Raw genomic sequence first — 19,338 nt, forward strand, 5'->3', positions numbered from 1 at the left:
GCTGACCAGTCTACACACAGCTGAAGGTTGAGGAGACAACAAGCCCTGCTCTAGTCACACACTGGAAGCTGACTAGTCTATGCACTGCGAAGCTTGAGGACTCATCAAGCAAATAAACATTGTTAGAAATCTTAGGACTAGTAGTTTTCCTTGTAATACTGTTTTCCTATTGTTCACTGAAACCTCTGCCTCCTCAGTTCAAGCAATTCTCCTGCCTCAGCCTCCCAAGTAGCTGGGACTACAGGCACGACACCACACCCAGCTAATTTTTGTATAATTACTAGAGACGAGATTTCACCATATTGGCCAGGCTGGTCTCAGATTCCTAACCTCATGATCCACATACCTCAGCCTCCCAAAGTCCTGGGATTACAGGTGTGAACCACTGCGCCCAGCCGTCCTACTTCTTTCTAAGTGGGGATCTGCTCCCCACACATACTCCTCTGTGTTCCTCAGGCCACGAATATCTCTGAGGTCCGTGAGTGTGAGGTCTCTTGCAGGTGCTGTTCTTTCCTTTCTCTCAGGATCTTTTTTATTGGTGTGTCTCTGTGCAATAAGGAATGTGAGCCTGTGAAGAACAGGCTGGACTCTGCAGCAGGACACAGAGGCCCTGGAGAGGCAGACAGTGGAGCAAGTAGGGGCTAAATTTACCTCATTTTTACCCAAAGGAGGCTCCTAACCACTGTCGCCACTGACACAGTGGCTCCAATAAAAAGAAAATAGGGGATGACTCCGCACATTTCCTGGAGCAGTTAGAAAAAATTCCCTGTTGATATTCATATTAGTACAGTACTTTTGGTAGTGTTAGTTCTTGTATTAGTAGTAGTACTAGTATTAGTGTCAATACCTGCATTAGTAATAGTAGTGGTATTGTTTAGCTGATGAAACTTTGTTTCTCTAGCCTTCTGGGATAAAAACTCAAGACACCCTGGGGATCTCGAGTGCATGGACCAGGGAGTCTGAAGGCATTTGTTCTTTGGATATGAACCCATGGGAAGTGGGTGTGTATTCTGTGGCCAAACTCACTGACCTCTTTGATTAGAGGAGACAGAGGGGGCTAGCACCCACCCCCAGGCCTGTGCTTCCAGGAACACTTCTCTCTCTTTCCATGTGTGTGCCTGAGAGGGTTCCTGGTCCTCACCCATCCCCATTGGCTCTTCTACAGGTGATGTGTCTACTGTACACCTACAGGTGACCTTGTGTAGAAAGAAATCCAAGAACCTACGTGGGGCCACATAGAGTGCGGCTGCCTCCAGGTAGGCACAGGGACCCTGAGCTTCTGAGGCACTATGAGCACCTGAGACTAGGGCACTCCAATGGAGACAAATGCATGGGGCTTTAGAAGAGGCTGCGTTGGAGGGAGCAGAGGAGGGCATGGATGGAATGCAGGGGTCCCTGGAAGCTTCAGGGCTAGAGGCACTTGGGAGAGGGTTAGGCATCATGGAGAAAAAGGTCAGGGCTCCTTCCATGCCCTGAGGTCACAGCAGGTCTCCCTCTCTCCCAGCTCCTCCCTGGGCTCTTGTGTCTGGGAGTCAGGGCTGGCTCAGCTGGGGTTCTTTGGTGAGTGGGAAGGACATAGGGTGCTCAAGGTCTCAAGTGCAACTTTTAACATAATTCTCAAATGAGAGGTTTTGCCCAGTAGCCTCCTGTCCACAGATCCCATGTCTTCTGGCTCGACTCCTGAGGGTGTTGCCCAGCCAGAGACACGAGGTGTTTTACTTTTCCCTGCCAAGTGAAAAACCGTGTTAACCTATGTGAGGCCAGCTCTGTCCTGGAGAGTTGTCACTTTCTAGGTGCTCACACCACACACACACACACATATATATATACACATACATACCATGAGGTCATTGACACTTACCAAGGGTGTGAACCAGGGATGTCAGGATCCACGGGGCCCCACCCAGGGGCTGCTGGGAAGGCACTTTTGTCCAAGGAGGTACCCTGGCCTGAACCTCAGCTGTTCCCTTTTTTTTTCCTTCCAAAAGTGCCTCTACCACCCCTTTCAAGCCTTAACATCCCTTCTGGGACTTCTTGCCACATTGGGGTAAAACCGCGAGTGTGACATGCACCGTGGGTGGGCACCAGGGATGCCAGGATCACCAGGGCCCTGTGCAGCATCTGCTGGGAGGGCACTTTCATCTGTGGGGGTACCCAGGCATCCCTCCTCTGCCTCACCACTTTTTTCCTTCCACAGGTGTCTCTACCTCCCCTTTCAAGCCTTATCTTCCATCCTGGGCCTTCTTACCAATTGGGGTGCCCCCCATGGGTGTAACATGCACCTTGGCTGTGAATCAGAGATGGAACTAACCCCGGAGCCCTGTGCAAGTGCTGCTGGGAAGGCACTTTAGTCCATGTGGGGACACAGGCCCCCTCCTCTGCCGCACATATTTTTTTCCTTCCACTGGCGCCTGCTGCTGCTTTGGGGTTCCCCCCAGTGGGAGCGACAGGCATCGTCGGAGTGAACCAGGGACACCAGTATCCCCAGGGCCAAGCTCAGGAGCTGCCGGGAAGTCACTTTCATCCATGGGGAGACCCATGCCCACCTCCTCTGCAGTGCCATTTTTTATTCCTTCCACAGGTGCTTCTACCTTAAGCTTCAAGCCTTGTCTTCCATTCTGGGCCTTCTTGATGCTTTGGGATGCCTCCCAAAGGTGCGACACGCACCGTGGGTGTGAACCAGGGATGCCAGGATCCCCCAGGCCCTGCACAGGGTCTGCTAGGAAGGCACTTTCATCCGTGGGTTGACCCAGGCCCCCCTTCTGGACTGCGCCATTTTTTTCCTTCCACAGATGCCTCTACCTCCCCTTTCAAACCTTATCTTCCCTTCTGGGCTTTCTTGCCCCTTCCGGGTGCCCCCACCACCATGACCGGCAACGTGGGTGTGATCCAGGGATGCCAGAAATCCCAGGGACTCCGTAGAGGCTGCTGGGAAGGCACATTCTTCTGTGGGGGGACCCAGGCAACCCTCCTCTACTGTGCCCGTTTTTTTGCTCCACAGGTGCCTCTACCTCCCCTTTCAAGTCTTGTCTTCCTTTCTGGGCTTGCTTGAAGCCTTGTGGTGCCCCGCATAGGTGCGATACACATCGTGGGTGTGAACCAGGGATGCCAGGATCCCCGGGGCCCAGTGCAGGGTCTGCTAGGAAGGTACTTTCATCGATGGGTGGACCCAGGCCTTCCATCTCAGCCCCACCATTTTTTTTTTTCCTTCCACAGGTGCCTCTACCTCCCCTTTCTAGCATTATCCGCCATTATGGGCCTTCTTGGAAGTGCTGGGAACTGCAGAACCACCAAAAGGGAATCACAGCCCTAGCTCAGGAAGCTCCCATGCCTGGGCTCCTGAAAAGAGTAGTAGCTCTTCTCTTTTTCTCTTCATACAACTTGGTGAGCAAGGGGCTTGTTTCAGCTTTGTTTGTGTTACTGCTTTTAGCCCCACCATTAGGCGGGTCTTTTCCTGCAACCAGGAAGAATGAAATATGCAGACAAGTGGAGAGTGAGCAAGATAAAGAGGACCTTTATTGAGCAATAGAACACGGGGATGGGGTGAACTCCTGGGCCCTCGAGAGCACTGGGGGACCTTGTTTGGTAACTGCAACCTGGGCAGCTTCAGTTGTGCCTTTGGAGCTACTGCCCTGCCAACTTGGGAGGACCAGGACTCCCTCTTGTCCCAGGCTCCCATCAGCTCCAAAGTGTGGGCAGCCTCGGCTTTGCCCTCTCTCTGTGTTTCCCCACAGATGTGACAGGTGAGATGCAGGTTCACAGCAGCTCTGGCCAACCCCACAGAAACAAATCTGAAGCTCCTGGGTCTGGTTTAATGAGCCCCAACTGCGCTCTGATCCAGGAGATTGCAGGCTAACAGCACAAAGTGGGGAGTGAGGTCGAGACTGTGGTGAAGACTGCGGACCTAGGAGCAAGTCCCGTTTAGCCATGACAGGGTAGGGGTGGCAAAGTTGGCTGCCTCAGGGACATGGGGCACAGGCCTGGCTCACAACCCTGCCAAAGGGTGGTGCCTTTAGGAGTGGATCATGGTCCACAAGCCCAGCAATCGGAAGCATCAGGCTCTGTGATCACCACTCTTGGGGGCAGATCTTGGAAATACAGCCTCAGGAAGATTCACACAGAACCCCTTTTTAGACTTAGGAACTTGATACTATCAGCAGGGTGGGTGCACAGTGGACGCATAGCTGGCCAGGTCTTTGAACTTGGTGCCATTTCTGCTTCCCAACTCGGGCGCCTGGAGCATGGCCCCAGCTCTGCCTTCTGAACCTGACAACCACACTTCATGTGCAAGCATGGCACCACCCCAAGCCCATCTTCTCCTCATGGCCCCTTTCTGCCTGTGCCTTTGTGCCTGACCGTGCTGCTCCCCAAAGTTGAAAAAGTATGAAAAAACAGATGACCAAAGAGAAGTAAAGGATGAGTGCAGACCATTCGTGCACCTGTAATTCCAGCACTTTGGGAGGCCAAGGTTGGCAGATCACTCGAAGCCAGGAAATCAAGACCAGCCTAGTGAACAGAGTAAAACCCTGTCTCTACTAAAAATACAAAAATCAGCAGGCTTGGTGGCATGTGCATGTACCCCCAGCTACTTGAGTGGTTGAGGCATGAGAATCACTTGAGCCCCACAGGAAAGGATTCCAGTGATCGCAGATTGCACCACTACACTCCAGCCTGAATGACAAAGCAATATTTTTGTCTCCAAAAATAAAAAATAAATAATGAACTAAAAGAACAAGAATGGGTGGGAATTACTCAAAATGGTCTAATTTTATTTGGTTGCTATGATATTCTGCAGCTGAACCTCAATCACAGGCAAATTAGTGCCTCGTTATTTTTCCATCAGTAACTCAATAACTAGAGATTTCTCATGGATAAATCCCTAAAACAACTAAATCAATTACAGAGGACACCAGAAAGTTTTCATTGAGGTTCTCTATTTCTGATATTTCTTGGTGAGCATCCTTGCAGGGATAACATTCTCATCACTGAAGAACTTTAGCTTCTCTTTCTGACTCTGTAGGTCTCATTGACTCCACCTCAATATTTTCCTCAAGTCTTGCCCCCTGCTGCTAGGATTTTTCCCTCGCACTAAGCACCTGTCTGAAACAGAGCTCTGTGCTTCCTTTGAGTTGCACATGTGGCCTGGGCACAGTCGCTCGTGCCTGTAATCCCAGCACTTTAGGAGGCCCAGACAGGAGAATCCCATGTGCCCAGTGGTTTCAGACCAGCTGGGGCAACATAGTGAAACACTGTCTCAATTATTTTGTAATAAAATTTTGGAATTATTAAAAAAGGAAATTAGAAAAGAGAAAAATAACTTGCACCTTCATACTAGATTTTAGAGTCCAAGGGCCTGGAAGAGAACTTTGGATTTCTCTACCCCACTAGGCACGCCTTCCCTAGCAGCAAAGATGGAGCTCCAGTTCCTCAGATGGTGATGAGCCACAGGAAGGGCAGGGGGTGGGGCCAATGAAGATCCCCTTGGGCTGCCTGACTTCCCTCAGTGTAAACGTCAGCTCAGCCCGAAGTGGGGTGAAGATCTCCCAATCGACATGAACCAAGGAATTCAAACTCTCCTCAGGAACAGAATCGGTCTCCAGGCTTAGCTTGCTCAGCCCACTGGTGTGGCCCAGCAGGTCCTTCAGGGCGTCCATAGACATGCAATTTCTGCCAAAGTAGAAGGTGGTGAGCTGCGAGCTGCGGCTCAGGCCAGGCAGGATGGCACTGAGTTGCGAGTAGTGGATCTGACAGCCCTCCAAGACGAGGGTCTCAAGAGTGGCAGAAACTTTCTCCAGCAGAGCTCCGAGGGGTTCAAGATTGATACAGAACTGCAGCATGTAGCTGAGATTCAGATGCTTTGGGTAAGCGAGTCTTGGGTACTGGTAGAGACACCTCAAGTCCTCTTCCAATAGGTAGCCACAAGTTAATTCCAAGTTCTCCAAGGGGTTCTAGAGGCACCTGTGGAGATCAAGAAGTTAATTCTGGACAATGGTACAAGTTAGATGAAGGTAGTGGGGAATAACCTCAAGGAAAATGCCTGCTTCAAACAAACACAACTTTGTTCCCACCATCTGATGATGGTCAGCATGCAGGTTGCTGCATGATGAGGACTCTGATCATTCAGGGGCAGTCCCATTTTAGCCTCAGCCTTTTCACCATTACTTGTGTGATTGGGTCAAGGCCACAAAATCTCTAAAGCCTTTTATCTTCAGCTTTTAGCAGAAAACTTCATCTCTCAGCCACAGGTACCCGGTGGGTGATGTGTACAAAGAACTCAACTCAGCAAGGTCTCCGGACATCAGCTAGGGCTACCTGCCGGCAGGGGCTCCCTGGCATGCCTGCATCTGCAAACCACCTATCACTTTTTACCACTGTCACTCCTACCCCTTCACCCTCCATCCCAGAAGCACGCATGTTCTGTGTCAATTGACTTTCCTGGAGTTCAAAACAACCTTCTACAGACAGGGAATCAGAGACAGGATCATTTGTGATCACTAAGCTGGTGAGGACAGAGCTTCTACTGTGAAATGCACAAGTTTGATGCACTGTCCCTCCTTTCATACCCTCCTGTGTTACCTCTTTTACATCATATCAACTTGAAACACACTTTGTAACAGGAAATTCACAAGTGCACCCTCAGTAGAGCCGAAACGCCCACTAAGTACCTTGTACAAGATGTCCCTCTCTAGCCTCTATCCTAGGTGACCCCACTGCCTTTATTGAAGTGATCCTGTGATATCCACTCCAGGACATGGAGCACTAAACGAGACAATGTGTTGACATTCTGGTGTCCCTTGCACTGTGCCATTGCCACTGGCTGGCACACAGTACACGTCTTCTAGTGTTTGCTGTAACAAAAAAAAGGCTGTGCTGTGGTCTGCAGAGACAGTGCACGATCCTTTCTCACCTGATCAGCTGTCCCAGGTGCCCTCTACGGAAGGTGACCATATTTATTTTAAGCAACTGGAGATGTTTCAGCCTGAGGAACATAGAGCTGATTTTGGCGACTGAGCATTCCTCACGGTAATTGACGTGCAAGGATGGCACCTGGAGAAAAATGAGTTTGCGAAGATTCTTCATCTCCTTCAGGTAACAATGAAGGTTTCTTATCAGATGTGGGCAGGACACATAGCAAATTTCCAGCTCCTGAATACTATTCAGGTGGATTATTTTCAATGATCTTCTGAGATATTCAATCGACGTTAGATAATTCACCAACTTACTACAGCACAGATGTACTAAACCTCTCCTTTTGTAAACCCACCGGAAGAGGTATCTCAGGCATTCATCCTGGGGTATTTCCTTGAGGCAGATGTCTATGAACACCTTCAAGGGCTGGTGCTCTCCTGTCCTTGGACAGTCCTCAGCTGTCTGCCTCTTACTCATGGTCTCTGGGGAGGAGGACAGGGCCCAGGCTCCAGGCCATCTGGCCCAGAAATTCTCATCAACAACCCGCAAATCCAGCACTTGAAGTTTCCACCTCCTATGGGTAAAGTAAGGCAGAGGCTCAGAATTCAGAAGGACAAATCCCTGACCTTTGCTTTCATTCTCATCCAATAGATCAGCTGCTCCTGTCCTCGGTGCTCCCTGTTCTCTCTGAGATTTCTTGGTCCCTTTTCTCTTTCAATTCTGACTCATCCCCACTTGTATTCCATTTACCTTCCACTGGGAATAGGCAAGTTTCTGTTCCCATAGTGGATCCTATATGGTGAGCAGTCCTTTCCCTGAGGATCTGGGCAATGGCCAAGGCCTCCCTGAGCTTCCTCACCAGCACCACCAGAAGACACTGGGCCATCCTTGGGCTCTTTCTTTGACTGACCCTGCTGTTCTTTCCCTGGACACCTGAGTCCTATCTACCAGCCCTCCTGGGTCACCTCACCTTGGGCGAATCTTCTGTGTAAGCAGCATATGAAGCCCTTCCAGCAGTGCTTTTAAGGTCTCCAGATGAAGCGTCTTCATCAGCGATCCCAGAGGGAGGCAGGTGAAGGGCCAGGCCTGCACCATCACCATCAGAGTCTGGAAGTGTCTCCTACTGAAGGCCTCCAGGAAGAGTGGGAGGTAGAGCTCACTGGGCAGCTCCTCCACGGCAGAGATGGTCAAGGCCTGGTCTCTCAGCAGACTCTGCCCCGCCAGCTCCAGGAGTCTGGGTGGGTCCTGGATGCTCATCCTGATGAATCTGTAAGGAAAAACTCTAGAAGACAAATCCAGAGAAAAAGCATCACTTTCAGGCCAAACACAATCACCTCATCTTCTCCTAGGGCCAATATCATTGCTCTGGTAGAGGTAGAAAAATTACCACTTTACCCCAATTCCACTCTGCACTTGGTGGCCACAAATCTATATTTCTGCTTCTACTGGTACCAGGAAGAATGTCTTCCAAACACCAAGGAGGGAGGGGTCAAAGAGACCACTGGCTTCTTAACTTTCATCCATTGCTCCACTGAATCCCAGAGCCACCAGAAACTGTCACTGAGGATCCTGAAAGCCAAGCTCTACCTCTTTGAGGAAAATTTTCTTGTCACTTACCGCCCTAAAGCAATGACAATGAGAGTTTCCTGTGGCCCCAGACAGCCTACATTCTCAGTTTACGCCGTGAACATGCTGGCGGAACACTAAAGGGACTCCCTAAAATCAATGCCATTATTTTTTATTTTGAAAAATTTCAACCACAAACTGACAGAGTGCTGTGGCTCATGTCTAATCCCAGCACTGTGGGAGGCCAAGGCAGGCAAATCATTTGAGGTTAGGAGTTCGAGAACAGCCTGGCCTGCATAATGAAACCCTGTCTCTACTAAATATAAAAAAATTAAGAATCATTTGACTCCAAAAGGCAGGGGTTGCAGTGAGCCGTGATCCCACCACTGCACTCCAGTCTGGACAAAAGAGTTAGACTCTGTCTCAAAAAATAATAATAATAATAATTAGTTAATTAAAATGTTAGCCAGGTGCAGTGGTGCAGTCCTATAATCCTAGCTACTCTGGAGGCAGAGGAAGAAGAATCACTTGAATCCCAGAGGCAGAGTTTTCAGTGATCCGAACTCAACGCTCTGCACTCCAGCCTTGGTGACAGTGTGAGACTCCATCTCAGAACAACAGAAAAGAATTAACTAGAAACTAAAACAATATGATGGTATTCTAGAGCATTTGGAAGGTAGGGATAGAAATACTAGCTCTAGATGAGGCACAGTGGCTCACTCCTGTAATCCCAGCACTTTGGGGATCCAAGATGTGTGTTTTTATTTTGAAAAATTGTAAGAGAAATTATAAAAGCAGGGTTGCAGCAGTCTACAACACTTAGAAAGTAGGGATGGAAACGCTAAGTCTGAGGAGAAGGATCCAATACACATCCCTTCCACACACTCACAATCACACACTTAGGGACAGAGTCTAAGGGAAGAGATAAATCCCAGGTTCAGAACAGGACTCTTGAGAATGGTATATGGGAGATCTAAGATTTCTGTAAAATGAAAGCCTGACTAATAAAATCACAATACCACCAAGTGTGTGAACTATAGGTGACAGGCACAGAAACCAACAACTTCACATGTCAAGACATAAACATCCATCCAACCATAAATTTTTAATATTTTCTTTAAAAAGCTGCTTCAATAAGAATTTTGAAATGAGAAAAATGAAGCACAAATCAAAATTTGAGGGATGAAGTCAAAACTATATTTAGAGGAAAAATCAAAACCTACATCTGTTTAATCTGAAAAAACAGACAGGAAATTCTCTGTGCCATTTTGGGATGCATGTCACCATCCCTGACTGGCTGGCTGCAGATCAGATGGGCATGTTCCTAAGAAGGTGGTGACTTACCAGATCTGGACTCAGTTTATGGGTGCTGGGACCTCTCAGAGAACCAAGCAGTAGCTCCAGGCACCAGGGCTTTGGGTCTCTCCTGTGCAAACTCAGGAGCTTTTATTGATGTTTCTAACCACACCCTCCCCTTCTCAGTCACCAGCTTCCAATCAGAAAGTGATACTGGATTAGATCCTGAAGTTCCACCCAGTTAATCCTGATTGAGTTTCACACTTTCTTCTGATTAACTGATTACATTAGATGTGGATTTATGAAAGTGAAAGAATAAATAATAGGATGAAAGTCCAAAACTCATTAATTCATTTATTCCCCAAACACTGATGAAGTTTGACTAACATGTGCCTTCATAGTGACATGGAAGGTTTAATCTGTTCCTGGTATTAGAAGGAAAAAACAAAACCTAATGATATCTTTATGGGAGAATATTTGGCCGCATTGAAATTATCAAAACGTTTCAGAGCTAAGACAGCTTTAAAAAGACGGTGATGTCAACCCTAAGAAAACAGAATAAAAAGCTCTGTTATCCAATGGTCACCTGGGTTTTATGCTTCCTAACAGGGCAGGTCATATGTGGGTTCAGGTTGAAGAGGGCAACCACTGAGGGTGTGATTGATCACAAGACTAAGGTCGAGGCTTCACTGAGGGAAATCAGGAAAGAGTGACAAAGTAAGGTGGAGGCTGGGCAGGATGGTACTGGGTGTTCTAGTAGAACCCTGGGAAGGAACCAAGACAGCATAAAACATGGTGGGTATTTTGTGGGTGTCTCCACAGAAGGATTGAAAGACTCTGTCTGGATTGAGTTCAAAAATTAAAAAGGGAATAATTACAGAAGAGACAGTGCAGACTCTTCAAACACAACATTGTCTTTGAGGGAAGAAGAGACAGATACAGTCTTGGCCTCTACTAGAAGGCAAAGCATGTTTACTCCCAAAAATGATGGGCTTGCCTCAGAAAATCAGCCTGGGAAGATGGAATCTGAGAATCTGAGCTGGGACAGATGCCAGAGAGAAGCAGTGTGGCCAGACCTGGGAAGGGAGACTTTCCCAACCTGGAAGCCATCGAGGGTGGAAGCTGTGGGTTTTACAGGATGTGGGAGAAAGTGAACAAGGGTCCATGTCTCTGTCATAGCGCTATGGTCTGGAAACCTTTCTTTTAGACTCAGGGATCTCCCCACAGTGGGACATTTCCCAGCAACCCTCACCCACAGATGTTTCCCAGGGCCCTTCATCCTCATCAATCCGATCGTCCCATTCCCCAGTATATTTTGATAATTAATGTTCTGCCATCCTTAAAGTCCTCCCTTGTCCCTAATATTGAACAGAGAGATTCTGATTAAAGCGATACCATTAGGCATACAAAGAAAGCTCAGGCCATGTGTGGTGGCTCATATCTGTAATTTCAGCAGTTTGGGAGGCCAAGGTAGATAGATTACTTGAGTGCAGGAGTTTCAGACCTGCCTGGGCAACATGAAAAATTCTGTCTATAAAAAATATATACAAAAAATTAGCCAGGCAAGGTGGTGTGCACCTGTAGTCCCAGCTGCCCAAGAAGTTAAGATGCGAGGATCACCTGAGCCCAGGAGATTGAGACTCCATTGAGCCATCGTTGTGCCACTGCACTCCAGCCTGGTCAACAGAATGAAACCTTGCCTCAAAAAGAAGGAAGGAAGGAAGGAAGGAAGGAAGGGAGGGAGGGGAGACAGAAGTGAAAGAAGGAAACAGAAAGAAAGGTGGAAAGAAAGAAAAAGAAAGAAAGAAAGAAAGAAAGAAAGAAAAAGAAAGGAGGGAGGGAGGAAAGAAAGAAAGAAAGGAAGAAAGAAAGAAAGAAAGAGAAAGACAGAAAGAAAGAAACAGCCTTCTTGTCTTTAAGAACAGTGCATATATACTGTTAAATTGGGTGCACACCTACAATACATTTCCCCCACAAAAGCTGGAAGCTCTATTTCATGTTGAAAGATCTGCTAAGTTCAGGGATGGCTCCCATCCTAAGGAGGATCACACAGTGATTCTTCTGATGTTTTAGGGCACAAAGTAGTAAGAACCTCCCCCACCTCCAGAAAGTCCTCCAGGCCTTTCTCTCCCATTCCATATGAAAACCAAACAGCTCTGAGATGCCACTGGCCTCCAAAACTGGAGTACTTTGAAGGATGTTTTCTATCTTGAAATGTTTCTGTAAATGTTCTTTCTCCACATTTCTGACCTCACTGTCAATGCCCTGCTATGTGTGCAATCGAGTTAAACTGAAATGTGTTCAGTGGGGCTTCTACTTCACTGGCCCTCACTTTGTGAGCCTGAGGCTGAGGTTGAGCTCAGCACCAAGGGTGGTTGTGAGTGTCTCTGGTGACTGAGCATCCACGAGGCACAGCAGGGGCTGGTATCATTCATCCAAGATCTCAGCTCTCCTCACAAATAATCTAAAGCATGTTGCTGACCCCAAGACTTGGCTAGCAAGAGGAATCTGCCCATGGTCAGGCAATAAATGATTGGCAGACCACTCAGGTGAGAGGCTCAGAGGATCCCCTAAGGGGTTCAACAACCTAAATGTTGGAAAAAACTGACTGACAGACTTTCCTTTCTTCCCCAATTCAGAAGGTCCAGCAAATAGTGGTTGGTCTCAGGAAGATGAAAAATCACAAACAACAGTTGAAAAAAGAAATTAAGCAAAGGAACACTGGCAAGAAACTGGGCCAGTGCCCCCCCTTTCACCAAGAAGGAAGGCCTCCCACTCCTGAGCCCACTGTGCCCGAGCTTCCACGAGGTGTACATACCCCTAGGCTACCCAGAATAGAGAAGAAAGGATGCAAGACCTCAGGATGTAAGACCCTGAGATGAAAGACCCTCCCTTGGCTGCCCGTTTGAGGCCTAGAACTGGGATACAAATGTCCCTGAGAGAGCAACGGTATACTGGAGTAGACGAGGATGGGCATATGGTGGAAAGGCATGCCTTTGTGTACTAAACCTTCACCTCTGCCCATCTCCTCCATTGGAAAACAATACCCCATCCTATACTGAAAAGCCTCAAGCTATAATTGATTAACTCCAAACTATTATCCAGACCCACAACCCCACCTGGTCTGATAGCCACCAGGTGCTCATGTACCTCTTTAATACAGATGAAAGGAGGAGAGTGCTCCAAGTAGCAACTAAGTGGCTGGAAGAACATGTTCCAGGTGATTACAAAATCCCCAAGGGTATGTGAGGATCCAACTACCAGGAACAGACCCCCAGTGGGACCCAAATGAAAGACAGGGTGTGCAAAGGCTAAACCGGTACAGGAAGTCCTTCTGGAAGGATTACAGGTGTGAGCTGCCTCACCTGGCCTTGAATGAATGAATTCTTGATTTCCCACCCTACCCCTAACACTGTCAATTTCCTGATTCATGCAATTAATATGGATATCTGATATGAATGGATATCTGATTCAATCCATTAATCTTGGGGGAGCCAAAAACCCAATCAGGATTAACTGGGTGGAGCTTCAGAAATGCAATCAGATATCATTTTTTTATTGTAAGCTAGTGATCTGCCTGCCTTGGTCTCCCAAAGTGCTAGGATTACAGGCATGAGCCACTGCGCCTGGCCGGTATTTTCTGTTTTGTACAAGATGTTCCAGAAAGAAAGGCAAATATGGAAAGCTGTCTAATTCATTTCATAAGAAAGCAGTAACCTTTATTTTAAAAATGACTAAGGATATTAGAAGGAAAGTAAATTTAAACTTATTTGGCAAAAGTTTTTTTCTTTTTTCTTTTTTTTTTTTTTTTGAGACCGAGACTCACTCTGTCATGCAGGCTGGAGTGCAGTGGCACAGTCTCACCTCACTGCAACCTCTGACTCCCAGATTCGAGCAATTCTCCTGCCTCGGCCTCTCTAATAGCTGGGATTAGAGCCACACTCCACCACATCCAGCTAATTTATGTCATTTTAGTAGAGATAAAATTTCTCTGTGTTGGCTCGAACTCCTGACCTCAGGTGATCCACTTGCCTCGGCCTCCCAAAGTGCTAGGATTACAGGCATGAGCCACCGCGGTCAGCCAGAAAAAAGTACTTAATAAATTATCAGTTAACTAAATGCAACACTGCATTAGAAAGTGATAGATAGGCCAGGCTCCGTGGCTCACGCCTGCAATCCCAGCACTTTGAGAGGACAAGGCAGGTGGATTACCTCGGGTCTGGAGTTCGAGACCAGCCTGACCAACATGGAGAAACCCCATCCCTACTAAAAATACAAAATTAGCCAGGTGTGGTGGCACATGCCTGTAATCCCAGCAACTCAGGAGGCTGAGGCCAGAGATTTGCTTGAACTAAGAAGGTGGAGGTTGCAATGAGTCGAGATCGTGCCATTGCACTTCAACTTGGGCAACAAGAGTGCAACTCCATCTCAAAAGGAAAAAAAAAAGAAAAAAAAAAGAAAGCAATATAGTAATATATAATGGCCATTCCAGGAATGCCAGACAATCACAGAAAAATCTAACTGTAATTCAGCATACTGACAAACTAAAGGGGGAAAAGCAAGGTTCCAACAAAATGCAGAAAAGAATTGCGGAAAAATCAAATTAAATTTATCATAACGTATTTTGGAAAATGAAATGTTGTATGTTGAAAACTTGCATTAAACATCAGATGTAATGGATAAACATTAGCTCCCTTCCTACTGAGATATGAAACAGGGTAAGACCCTCAGCAACTTAGGATTTTGATGCACGTAGGTATTTTGGTTAGTAGTAAAGACTCCAGATCCAGCAGATCCGGACTGCTTAATTTAGGTTCAAAACTGTCTCAGTACCATCCTGGCTAACACGGTGAATCCCTGTCTCTACTAAAAACACAAAAATTAGCTGGGCATGGTGGCAGGTGCCTGTAGCCCCAGCTACTTGGGAGGCTGAGGCAGGAGAATGGAGTGAACCCGGGAGGCGGAGCTTGCAGTGAGCCGAGATCGCGCCACTGCACTACAGCCTGGGCGACAGCACGAGACTCTGTCTCAGAAAAAAATAAAATTAAAAAAAACTGGTTCATTGGCCAATGGCTGTGTGGTCTTACCCAACTTACTTAACCTCTCTGTGCCTTAGCTCATTCACATATAAAATGGGAAAATAGCAATATTGTCTTCACAGAGTGCTATAAGTTAATCGATTTAAGTACTGTGAGCTGGATTTGACATAGGGCAAGCAAGGATATTTTTATTGTTATTATATTTGAAAAATATATTAGTTACAAACTTAGGTAAGAGACCAAGGTCTATGGTAAAGGTGATTATAAGCCTTCATACACCCCTGTTGTTCTGAAAGTCTTAATTATAACAAGGCTGGGTGGCGTGGCTCACGTCTGTAATCCCAGCACTTTGGGAGGCCGAGGTGGGCGGATCACCTGAGGTCATGAATTCGAGACCAGTCTCACCAACATGGCGAAACTATCTCTCTACTAAAAATACAAAAAATAGCTAGGCATGGTGGTGGGCACCTATAATCCCAGGTACTCGGTAGGCTGAGGCAGGAGAATTACTTGAATCCAGGAGGCAGAGTTTGCAGTGAGCCAAGATTGAACTACTGCTCTCCAGCCTGGCGACAGAGTGAGACTCCAACTCCAAAAAAAAAATAATTATAACAACATGTCCATTCACTCTCCAAAGTGTCTAGGACTGGACAATTAATTGTCAGGCCCTCTTCTGTAGCACCATACACTATAGCATATATGTGGATTAATAGAAATACACATACAAAATTCAAGTATATATTCTATATACTTTCTGTATACTTATATTCCTAGAGGTCACATGCAAATTCAAGGCTAGGTCAAACAGTAGAGTGGCTGTCTATGGAAAGGGGAGTGGAAGTGAATCATGGTAATAAAAAATGTGTAGATATAGATATGGATATGTAGGCATACACACATTATAGCTGCAAGAAAAGGGAATGTTATGGACCAATGATGACAGTGAGCCATGTAAAAAGGCTACAAGTTTTGTGACTGTGTGTCCGTTTTCAGGATGGGTTGTAGCTTACCTTTTTAGAAAGGCTGATGCCACAGTCATAGGGAATAAATGATTATAAAATGTGTTTCTTTTCTGGCGCACCTCTGGAGAAATGGCCAATGGTAGGAGAACTCAGTTTACTGGGCTCGTTATCACACAGATAAGACTTTACAGATCTAATGGCACTACCATTAACTTCATTATCCTTGGTATTCTACAAAAATTGAGTGAACAAATGGTATCTTGAAACTAATATTAGATAAACTGACAAAGAAAACTGGATTCTTATTATTTATTTTTGAGACAGAGTCTCTGTTGCCCAGGCTGGAGTACAGAGGTACTACCTTGGCTCACTGCAACCTCTGCCTTCCAGGTTCAAGGGGTTCTCCTGCCTCAGCCACCTGAGTAGCTGGGATTACAGGCACATGCCACCACACCCAGCTAATTTTTGTATTTTTGGCAGAAACCGGGTTTCACCATGTTGGCCAGGTTGTTCTCGAACCCAGGACATCGGGATCTGCCTGTCTCGGCCTCCTAAAGTGCTGGGATTATAGGCATGAGCCACCACACCTGGCTGAATCTTTTTTTCCTTTCTCAAAAGATGGTGGCATAGTATCAGCTTCTATACACTTCTCAGAGTGAGCCCATTGTTCACTAACAATATGACTCAATATTGCAAGACCTTGATGCAGTATTTGAAAGACTATTTCCAGAAGGTGAAGGAGGCTTTCAGTGATGCTTAGACCTTCATGCCCTAGCATTTGGAGATTGCTTCCTTTAGAAATGACACCAAGGGAAATCTGCCCATGAGCAGCATTAGATGGGACCGTACCAGGTGACTTAAAATTAAAGATATCCAAGGAAAAGCCTTTCATAGAAGCAGACATCATCACATGGTGGGCAGCTTTTCCAAGACAATGGAACAAGACTCCATTTGATCTTCCTCCATTGACTGAGTCTTGGTCTTGTTTTGTATTAACACAAAATTCTCAGACATGTATTTTATATTGTTAGGTACTTTCACCACTCTAACCAAACACTTTCTAAGGTCTCCTGTTCAAAATGTAGCTGCTCTCACTAACCAAAGCAATTGCTGGCTATGGAGTCATTTACACGAAAGGGAAGGATCACAACTAATAGTAGAACCTGCTCTCATACACAGTTGGGTAGCAATTGAGGATGCTAACTTCATGATAAAGTTTGTTATCCTTCCTTTGGAAAGTTCGTTAATATTTATAATTAAATGACTTGGCACTGAGAAGAAGCTATAAGTGCAAGTGGGTGGCCTGTGACTATTATTGATTTCATTACTGGTAATTTATCTCTTTGCCTAGAAAACATTAGTGTAACTGGATCCAATCTAGATAGTGTTCCAGACCCCCACTAGAATCAAACTCTTTGGCTTGACACACATTATGTAGATGGGAATGCTATAGATATCGACATAGACATAGAAACAGAACATGACCATGTTACCCTCTGCCATATAATCAGAGAACTTACTGAAACTAGACATTGGATCATTGGAAACTCTAGAGGCAAATAGAATGCATCTATAGCTCTACTATATGAAATAATAGTTTTATTTATTGGATGCATCAATACTCAGGACACATTTGGAGAGAAACCTATTCATTCTTCAATGGAGATGATGGCATGCAAGGATTACTTTATAAAACATACAGAAATATTTTTCCTTCCCACCCCAATTCCAACCATTACCATGCAACTTGTTGTCAATAGACATTAAGGCAGTTGAGGCAGAAATAATTAAATAAAGCTTCATTGGAAGCTAAATGTGAGGATCGACCTGGAAGACACACACTGACAAAATGAGTGTTTTCAAAAGTCTGTTACAAGTTGGAATGCTTTGGTAAGAAAGGTTGAAAGAAGGGAATGGGACTCCTCCTATCAGTTTTTGTTTTTGTTTTTTTTAATTTTCTTTTGTTTTATCCTAGCAAGACTCAAATACAGTTGAGTTTCTTGTTTTTGTTTTTTCCATTGGAAGGGACAATACAGAGGTTACAATCATTTACTTTAGATGACAACATCACAGGCGAAAACATTTTCCTTGCAAGACAACCAGCAAAACTTCATGATCAGAATCAAATAAGTGTCCTTCTCACTGTCACTGGGTGAAGCCTTCAACAGTACTTGAAGAGTCTCAGGCACTCATGGACCCAAGATCAGATTGTTTACTCAGCAACAGGATGTAAGGCAATCAGAAGACCTTCCACAGATGATTAATTTGGGTCTACCTAATGTGACCTGCACGTTTTCACTGCTAATATGCAGGTGCAGATATGACAAAGAATAATCCTGACCTTCATATCACCCCTAGCTGTTGAGGATTGGGATTCTTTTGTCCCTTTCTCTCCATAAAACCAGATTACTTATCTTGTGTGGCAACAAAATATATGGTCTACTTAAAAGAGAAAGAGACTCCACAGGAAAAAAAAAAGGATTTTTATTATGAAATGAGCAAAGCAATAGGAATAGATGTGAGATTAATTGGGGAGGTAAAGGAAGACAAAGGCTTTGAAAGGAAAAATGAGGAGAATTACATAAATTCTTTGAAAGAGTTATTCTTGGTCATAAGTATGAAAAAAAGATGACCTTCAGTGCAATGTTGGAAAGATTCCTTCTCCACCCCCTCAATAACCTACAACATGTTTACCAAGTCTTTGTCCACTCCCAGGATTCCATTAAAACACCCAGGTCAATCCTGACCAGCCTCCACTTTCACTTCCCTTTGTAATTTTCACATAAATTTCTTACAGGACCATCAGGTTCCTATGCCTGCTGCACAGTAGCCGACCAATATTCTGAGACAGCAGGGTTTGTGGCAGAGAGTTTAATGATCACAGGGTGGCTGAATGAGAAGCTAGTAGGAGATCCTCAAGTTCATCTCCCCAAGGAGTACTGAGCATTTCCAGTGGATCCTGGAAAGCAAGGGGCTGGAAAGTTGGGGTAGCAGTAAGAGGGAAGAAGTCAACAGGATGTAGAAACTGCATTCTTTGGTGCGTTAGTGCGTTGCAGGGCCCTTCAGATCAGCTGGCATCAGTAGTTTCACTGACATGCAGAACCTGAAAGAATATCTCAGATGAAAAAAGTTAATGTTTTACACTGCTTAAATTGTTGTCTGCAGGGAAGTTAAGGGGAACTGTAATCTAAGGTCTATATGATTTTGGAACAGTAGGCTGCCAGCAACCATGAGGAACCAGGTCAGAGAGCAAGCTGACCTCCTGATGAATGCTGAATGTGTTGCAAGCTTGGTTTATTTTTGTTTCTCTCCCTCCTTTCTTCATTGGTTACATTTATAAAGTTTATGGATGTGGTTTCAATTTCTTCCAAAGAAGCCTTAACCTAAGTCCTGAGATCACTCACGCCCTCAGTGGCACATGTCCTGCACCAGAACGAGAATATAATCTGCTACCTTAGGTTACACAATATCCCCAAGACCATTCGACACATTGAGATTTTTATTCTGATTTTGTAGGGACGACTCCTCTGTTTTTATAAAGCTTTTTTAAGTGTAAAGCATTTTTA

General features: G+C 45.7%; 1 pseudogene; it reads right to left on the bottom strand.

Annotated features, from left to right (window-relative positions):
* Positions 1 to 5,399: 5,399 nt before the first annotated feature.
* On the bottom strand, positions 5,400 to 8,166 carry LOC129014198 (PRAME family member 1-like; annotated as a pseudogene).
* Between the last annotated feature and the right edge of the window lie 11,172 nt (positions 8,167 to 19,338).

This window comes from Pongo pygmaeus, chromosome 1, assembly GCF_028885625.2.
Source record: "Pongo pygmaeus isolate AG05252 chromosome 1, NHGRI_mPonPyg2-v2.0_pri, whole genome shotgun sequence".
In the NCBI taxonomy this organism is placed as follows: Eukaryota; Metazoa; Chordata; class Mammalia; order Primates; family Hominidae; genus Pongo; species Pongo pygmaeus.